At 33.1% G+C, this 7095-nt stretch overlaps 1 protein-coding gene across 11 annotated transcripts in view; it reads right to left on the bottom strand.

Annotated features, from left to right (window-relative positions):
* Nucleotides 1-7095, bottom strand: part of Ehbp1 (EH domain binding protein 1) — a 350335-nt gene that overhangs the window by 108352 nt on the left and 234888 nt on the right. The gene's annotated exons all lie outside the window — the stretch shown is intronic.

Genomic DNA, 7095 nt, shown 5'->3' with positions numbered 1-7095 from the left:
TTTTTTTTTTTTTTTTTTTTTTTTTGGTACTGGGGATCAAACTCGGGTCCTTGTGCTTGCGAGGCAGGCAGCAGAACCACTGAGCCAAAACCCTGGCCCTATATTGTAAGTTTTTTTATTCAAAACTTTTATTATTCTTTTAATAAATCACACATTTTAATTCATAACAACTATATTTTGTGATGGTAACTTTGGAGGCAGATACAACTGAAAAATAAAGAAACCTACTAAATACTTCCTTTTTTTTTGCAAAACCAGGGATCGAACTCAGGACCTTGCTCTTGCCAAGCAGGTGCAGCACCACTGAGCTATATCCTCAACCCCAAATTATTCTTAATTTTTTTGTTTTTGGTACCAGGGATAGAACTGAGGATCTTGCACTTACAATGTGGGCAGTGGTGCCACTGAGCTAAATCCCTAGCTAAATAATTTCTGAACTTAAAAGTGTTGCTTACAGTAATGAAACTTAGACATAAAGCCTTGTAAAGTAAGGTGAAAAAACAATTATTAAGCTTAATATCAATCAAGTTTAATAAGAAAGTCATTCTTATACTGTTTATGGAAAAAAGGCCAATGATGCCACCACTTGACAAAAGCTTGTTAGTGCCAAATAATTAAATCATCAACTCCACATTATTATGACTTATGCAATTACTTTTTCTGTGGAAAGACTACTAAGAATCACGTAGGGTATCTCCATACTGACAACCACAGCGGTTGCACCAGTCTACACTCTCACCAACATTGGAGAAGGGTTCTTTTTTCCTCACAACCCTGTCAAATTGTTACTGCTGAATTCTTGATAGCAGCCACTCTGTCTGGAGTTAGACAGAATCTCAACATTGTTTTCATCTGCATCTCTTGAATGACCAATGATGTCGAATTTTTTTCTTATGTTTAATTCCTGCTTCTAATTTGACAAATGTCTATTCATTTCAGATATCCATTTTTGGACTGGATCTTTAAATTTGGGAGGCCTAATTTTTATCAGTTCTTTGTATATTTTAGATAGTAGACCTTTGTCTGAGGAACAGCTGGTAAATTTTTTTTCCTGTATTGGAGGTTGTCTCTTTATGCTGTTGGTTTCTTTCACTGTGCAGAAGCTTTTTAATGAAATCTCAGGTGTTGATTCTTTGCGCTAGTTCATATGTGACTGAGATTTTGTTCATGAAGTCTTTTCCTATGACAATGTCTTCAAGAGTTCTACCTAACCTCTCCTTGAGCTGGTTTAGTGTTTCTGTTTTAATGTTTATATCTTTAATCCATTTCAATTTTGCATGGTAAGAGATTATAAGTCTAGTTTTTAATCTTTGGCAAGCTGGCAATTTTTCCAGCACCATTTATTAAAGAGGCTATCTTTACTCCAGTGAGGGTGTTTGGCTCCTTTGTCAAAGATGAGGTGGCTGAGTATGTCTAGAGTTGCTTCTGCATTTTCTAATCGACTCCACTGATCCTCAGGGCTGTTTCTTGCCAGTATCATGTTATTTTTATTATAGTAACTTTATAGTATAGTTTTCAAGTTGTTTCAAGCTGTCTTTGTTGCCTAGAATTGCTTTTGCTATTCTAGGTCTGTCTCTTCTTGTTCCAAATGAATTTTTGGATTCTTTTATAAACACCGTGGAAGTCAGTATGGAAACACCTCAAAAAACTAGGATCAGAGGTCCCATCTGACCCAGCTATTCCTCCGCTGGGTATTTTCCCAAAAGAATTAAAAGAATCATACCACAGTGATATACACACACCTATACTTATAGCAGCACAGTTTGTAATAGCTAAAACTTGGAAACAGCCCAATTGCCCATCAAATGGTTACTGGATAAAGATTTTTAAACAAATACAATGGAGTACTACTTAGCCATAAAAAATGAGAAAAAAGAGACATAGCTAAATGGATGCACATTGAGGCCATACTTTTAAGTGAAATAAATAGAAAACACATGTATAAATACTGAATAGTTTTTCTGGTGTGAGAAACTCAAAGTGTAAATTAGGATCAAAATGCATAACAGATAATGTGAAATAGGAAGAAAAGGTCCAGAGGGGAAGGGGAAGGGAAAGTGAAAAGGATGGGGAAAGGAAAGAAAGGAATGAAATAAATATGAGAGAAGGAAAAAATGGAAATAAAGTCTTTGTAAATGGGGAAGGGTGGAGGGGTTGAAGGGTGGGCAGAGGAATAAGAAGAACCAAGATATGTAAAGGTACAAATTCCCAATGATGATTGTCATCATACACCTAAAATGTACCAAGAAACTTAATGAATTAAAAAAAAATCACCTATGGTATAATTTCTCATTTTTAAATTAACTGTCACTGAAAAGATTCATTATATAAATCACGAATCTTAGCAAAGCACTGTTCTTTAAAAGTTGGCCTGTACAAAATACTAAAAATTTCATTCATAAAAATCAACAAAGTTGAATCAATTCTATATTAAATATTAGGTAAAAATAGAATTCCAAATATGGTAAATTTATTTTAGAATAAATAGTAGCTCTTTTAACTATCAATCTAACATGTAAAAGCAAACTACTAAATTATCTTCTCACTTAATGGTCACTGACTTTCAAATCCCTTTAGTCATTTAACCTGGAATAGAGAGTGACCTATGGATGAGTTAGGGGATCACTGAAGTAGGCACAAACATTTTTTCTTAGATTTTTCTATTGTTTATTTTTCTATTATTTGAAGATTATTCTTTTTTTTTTTCTTTCTGTTTTAAGGCATGCAACAGTCCAAGCATGGGCAGTATTGGCCTGGACCAGATAATCTGCAATTCTTACTCTGATATTCAAATTATCAACTGTATATACACAATAATACATAAATATCAATTATCACTGTTACAATGTAGAATGGCTTTCTATCTATAAATTTTAAAGAAAATATATATCATGTCATTATGATTATTAACATATCCCTATCTCTAAGAAGACTGAATACACAAAGACTAAAAGAACTAAACCAAAATTTGGACTTGTTCCAATCAAAAGCCTACATTAAAGAATATTTACTTCACTTCCCACAATAAGAATTCACATACAGTTGAAGAAATTTATGAAATAAGAAGTGTTATAAATATCCATGCTGGTTCACAGAAGGAAGGCACAAATAAATTAATCATCCAATCTAGAACTGCTGACCTTTTATCTCATGTTTTGCAGAGGATCATAAAGGAATTACAATTCAATCATTTGAAACCTTCAGTGTGTAACTGAATAAAACTGTTTCTTATTATGGTAATGTGCAAGGTTACTCAATTTCTTTATTCTTGGTTTCTTCATCTGTAAAATGGGGATTATAATAGTAAATATTTATAGTATTATCATAGCTAGATCTTTCCTCCAGCCTATACCCCTTTCTGATCTTAGCTACCATTCTTTCTTTTGAACACTTTGAATCATACTGATCACTTATTGTTCTGCAAATTTCTCAACATTGTTCTGATTCTTTCTAGTTCTTTATATACTCAGACATGTTCCAGTTCTAGGAACTTTGCATAGATTGTTCCATTTGCCTTGTGCTCTCCTATCAGATTACCTGTATGGTTACCTCCAATGCAACTTTCTCTTTTACAGTATTCCATCTTCCTACTTAACAAGGCAAACTTATTTCCATTACCCAACCCCAATCTAGCAGTCCTGATTTCCCTTACCCTGCTCTATTTTTTCCCATAGTACTTACTATCTTCTTATGATCTACAACCTTATTATAATTATTGGGATTATTGATTTTTTTTCCTGGCTCACTAAATAAAAGTATTGTGAAGAAAAAAAGTTTAGTTTATTTACTAACCTATCTCAAATACTGAGGTCAGTTCATGGTACACAGTAGGTACTCAGTAAGTAATGTTAAATGAATAAATGCATGCAAAATAGCACAATGTATAGAAAATTCATTTCATAATGTTAATTGAAATTATTATTGTTACTACCAGTGCATTCTTAGCAATACATTTCTATTTTTTGAGATGCTTTTGGAATTTCCAAGGCCATGAGTTTCTTAAAGATGGTGAAAAGTTTATTTTTAAAATAAGGCTTTAACTAGAAAATAATATTGATACTTGACATTCTAAGGACAAAATATAACACTTACAATATTTTGTAATATATCTATTTCTGCTGAGCATGGTGACATTCACCAATTATTTCAGCACTCAAGAAGGCTGAAGCAGGACTTCGAGTTCCAGTCCATCCTGCATAACTTAGCAACTTAATGAATGCCTGTCTAAAAAAATAATAATGATAATAAATGAAATTTTAAAAAGGGATGGGGATGTAGCTTAATATGAAGGTCCCAATACTGCAAAAAAAAAAGTTATTTATTTATTTCTGTGTGTTGGTGAAAGAAGCTCTGAATGACTTGTAATTAATTGCCTTCCAAAGACAGCAGAATTGGGGATATAGTTCAGTGGTAGAGAGCTTGCCTAGTATGTGTAAGCCCTCCATTCAATCTCCAGTACTGCAAAAAGAAAAGAAAAGAAACAAATGAAGAAAAAATAAAACACTAGTATCAGTGCATGAAAGGTAGAAATGAGTTTCATATATAGATAATTTTAATGTGTTTCTTTTCTAAACATCATAGATTATATGTGAAAGCTAACAAGCCACCAAGTTATTCTTCCTAACAATGGCAGTATCAGCTCTTTCAGAAAACCTGGTCAAATAATTTGTTACAAGATTACCTACATTTCAATAGCTATGAGAAATCTCAGTTTCACTTTTCCTGCTTTACCCATCTGCCTAAACTTTCTTTTTTACTGTCTCTGCTTCTTGCACTGGTACAGCCACACATTCCTCTAGGTATTGCTTTGAATATTTTTTTTTTCCCTACCCTCACTTCGAGCTGAATCACTGTGAAGATTCCAACTATCAGTTCAATGCAGATGATTCCCCAAAATACATTTATAGTTCAAACTATCTCAAGTTGACATTTCCAGCTGGCTGTCCTTCCTACCACATAAAATTTGAACTCAATATGTTCACAACCATAATTATAATCTTTCTTTCCAACCTGTTCATTTTCATTGTGTTTGTAAATGAAATGGCTATTGTCCCAATTGTCTAGACATTTAATTTCAGAATCACCTTTGAATTCTTTACCTCCCATATCTTTCTAGCTAATTTATTGACAGTTTTGATGCTATGGTTGTAATAATTTTGTATTCTATTTCCTTTTGCCTAGGTTACTTAAAAATCTTCCCAACAGATTTTCCTTTTGTTGAATTTACCCTTATCTGACCCACTATGATAGGACATGTCTTTTTAAAGTACAGCTAACATCTCACTTAGTTCTCAAAAATATATGAAATGAGGTCAAAATATTTTGAACATTGAACCCCTAAGTTTTAAAATATATTTTCTCTTCAAGAAGACTCAATAAAATGACTCAGTGATTCTCAAAAATCCCTATGCTTTACTGCTTAAACATCAGCTCCCTCACTTTTAGTCTTTGGTCATACAGACCATCACAACTTGGGAGTATCTTTATTCTCAAGTACAACTGCTACAATGCCTCACTCTACCTTTAGGAGGTTCAGTTGTTATCTTCTTCACAAAATCTCTTACCAATTCCTAGTCAGTAAGGAACCATTTTGAGCATTCCTTTGATTTTCTGAATTTCTCTTACAACTTTCTAGATTTTTCTTTTACTGTAATATATTCAGGTCTTCTCTCTACAAAAAGGCTTATTAAAATTTTTCATTAATTCATAAAACATATATTGAGAACTTGCTATGTCTCACACAGTGTTAAGACTTTTAGTTCATTTTATTCTCTAAATCCTTTAAGATAGCTACTATTATTTCCAATTTACAGTTGAGGAAAGTGAGGTTACACCACTTGGAAGCAGAGAAATTGCAATCTATATCAAGATGTTTCCACTCCAACTCCTGTGTTCTTAAAAAAGCACACATTTCACATTTCATTATAATGCCACTTTAAGACTTCAGTAGAAACTATAAGTTTATTGAGACTAGAAAATGCCTTAGTCAACTTATCTTCAAGCATACAGCAATGCCCTGTGTATGTTAAATTAATTGATTCAAAAAAGGTAATTGATCCAAAACAATTTAAAACTTGGGAACATTCCATTAATAAAGGCTTTTTGTCCACTCTGTTGGATTTTAGATTACTGGCTAGAACTGGAATAAGAACTAATTATATCCACTGCAGTGAGATATACACTACTCTTGCTAAAGCTGTAGGATATTTTAGTCTTTCTACTGCTGACTCTTGGAACATTTACCCAATTTTTGAAAATCATAGTTAAGGGAACACTGGGTACATTCTAGTATTTGTTAAGCACAAAATAACAGCAATGGTCAAAACAACAAGAACATTTATATTTATGCTGTTCTTATTTTTTTCCAAAATGTTTTCATTTAAAGTACTTTTTTTCCCTTCTGGGGATTGAACTCAGGACCTTGTGCTTGCCAGGCAGGTGCAGTGCCACTGAGCTACATCCCTGGCCCCTGAAGTACTTTATTTGTATAATAAAACTAATGTTAGGTCTGTTATTATATTACTAGATAATCAGAAAAATGATACTGTGATTAAAATAATATTGGGAAGAACTTTCACTTACATTAACTTTCCCTTTGAACACAATTTTTAAAAAGTGCAACAAAATATTTTTTGTTAATACTGTTTGAAATATCAAATAACTACCTCTAAACCAAGACATGGAGAAACAACAAAACTGGAAAAATGAGCAAAGCTCTCAGTGCTATTTTTATAATAACTGACCTGAAAGAGTTAAGAGACAGGTGCGCTGTAGGTAAACCTCAAATACCAGTGTGAGTCTTACCAGCTACCACCAAAGTACAAAAAAAAAGGAACATAAGAGGAGAGCAAAATACAGTGAAATAGCGATTAAATATATGTGGATCAGCAAAATCAAAAGTTGCTTATGTAAAGAAAACAATCAGTTGAACCTCTAGTGTGACTGATCAAGAAAAATATAAGGAGCAGGGGATTTAGCTCAGTGGTTCTGCCACCTGTCTCACAAGTGCAAGATCCCAAGTTCGATACCTGGCGCACACACACACACACACACACACACACACACACACACACACACACCAAAAAAAAAAAAAAA

This window comes from Fukomys damarensis, unplaced genomic scaffold, assembly GCF_012274545.1.
Source record: "Fukomys damarensis isolate Sample0158 unplaced genomic scaffold, DMR_v1.0_HiC HiC_scaffold_2, whole genome shotgun sequence".
In the NCBI taxonomy this organism is placed as follows: domain Eukaryota; kingdom Metazoa; phylum Chordata; class Mammalia; order Rodentia; family Bathyergidae; genus Fukomys; species Fukomys damarensis.
This window is presented reverse-complemented; position numbering and strand designations above follow the sequence as displayed.